Source organism: Parambassis ranga, unplaced genomic scaffold (assembly GCF_900634625.1).
Source record: "Parambassis ranga unplaced genomic scaffold, fParRan2.1 scaffold_21_arrow_ctg1, whole genome shotgun sequence".
Classification (NCBI taxonomy): domain Eukaryota; kingdom Metazoa; phylum Chordata; class Actinopteri; family Ambassidae; genus Parambassis; species Parambassis ranga.
Window position 1 is genome coordinate 4,876,833 of NW_021144767.1, and position 1,992 is coordinate 4,878,824.

Consider the following 1,992-nt stretch of genomic DNA (forward strand, 5'->3'; position numbering starts at 1 on the left):
TATATTACTACAGGTTTCATAGTTTTTTTTATGTTATTTATTTTATATGTTTTTTTTCATACTTCTTGATACCACTTAGTATTTCGTGAGAATTACTTACTCTGATTACTCTTATTACTTACTCTATACTGGCCACTATTTACTTTGACAGCAAGAGAATATTTTTACTACTAATTCAAAAGTAACATTTTCACAAAAATATTCTAGAAAGATAAATCACCTTTGAAATCAATCAAAAGATGATGTGGAAAAATTCTATATTTCTGCTGTAGACTGAACACAAGTTGAGTACCTTAGTCCTGACAAGTCTTTCCCATGTCCCTGCTGTTTGACTAGTTTGAGAACGGGTTGGTTGGACTTCATTTCCCAGCAGCACTGTTCAGCAACAATATTCTGGTAAAGCTCCAGGTCGGCTCTGTACTGACGACCATTCACTCTGCCACTGCAGAACAAAAAGAGGGCATCAACACACTCCAAGTTTCCTCCATACCAGGTCACTTGTTTGCAATTCTGAAGCATTTAAGGCAATTTACGATTTCAATTTGCAAAAACACAAAAGGGAACATTAATATTCTACATTGTTTCATGATCATCTCTCAAACTCTATAATCTTCCCCATATCCCTCCTCATTCTTTGTCAGGGTGAACCAATTAAACCACTATAATTCCTTGGGAAAGCTTCCCACAGGTGAGCAACCACAAGGAATCATGTATTACTGACAGTCAAGAAATGCACCAACAACCAAGTTACATATTTGCTGCTGATAGAAGGTCTTAGGAATCAGATGGGCAGGCTTTATTCTACGGTTATGTAATGATACAATGAAAATCTGACACAAACTGAGGCGGGTATATTGAGTCTGTTGCAACAAGAAGTTGTTCCCTGACATGAATGAATGTAACTGCAGCAGAGTAAAGATATCTTTGCTAAATTAGTATAATGTTAGGCCAATCAAATTTCATGATAATGTAATCACAAATTAAATGTAGATTTCCTTTAAATCCAATTATGAGACCGCTGTATTTATCAGAAACAACAGAATACAGAACAATCACAGTAGCACCAAAGGAAAGTGACTGAATGAGATGCCTTTACATTAAACTGTAACCCGGAACTGTTGTGACACCGTTTGTTTGTCTATTTACAGACTGGCATGCCGAACATTTACCCACTACCACCAGTGTAAAATGCTCTGGACAGAAAGTTCCACTGAATGTGGATGTGATGAAAGTGAGTGAGCAAACACTGGTGGTCTGGTCCTGACAGACCTGTAGATGACTCTGTCAGAGAAGAAATCACAGCGCTGACTTTCTGGGTTCACCAAGATCACTCTTGCAACTGCACAGTTGACCGTCTGATACCAACGTACATGGGGGTGGTAACTGAAATCCAACAACAAACACTTAGAACAATGTAACTGTATTATTAAGACCACATATTGTGCGGACGTCTCGTGCTTTTTGTTGAGTCGTCTCTTCTGTTAGTGCTGATGACCTGCTGTCTGTAGCTTCATCTGCCCCTTCAGGTACACCTGTACACATGATTTATGGAGTGGTCTCAGCTCATTCATAGTAGCCTATATAAAACATCTTTCGTGTGCTAGTTTACACCATCTCTTGCCTCTTAGTGTCAATCTGCGATGTTTAGTAAAACTGTGGATCTGTATAGAAGTTACAAAAATGCTTTTACCATTTCCAGAGGGGTTTAGAGAGGCAGCCAGGCTAATCACTGGATACACGTCTATCGCATCCCCTCTTCCCGTGTATGATAGCCAGCGTTCAATTAAACATTTGTGACAGTGGTGTATGTGACAACAAGCGACATCAAAATGGATATAAACCTTAAGTGGCTACCAGAGCAGAATGAAAGGTATTACAGGAGCACAGAAACAAGAGAGCAGAGGCTGTGTGGTTCTCCTTACGCTCTTTGCAACAACAACCACCTAATCAAAGGCAATAAGCTCTGACAACACCAACAAACTGGGAATAGGG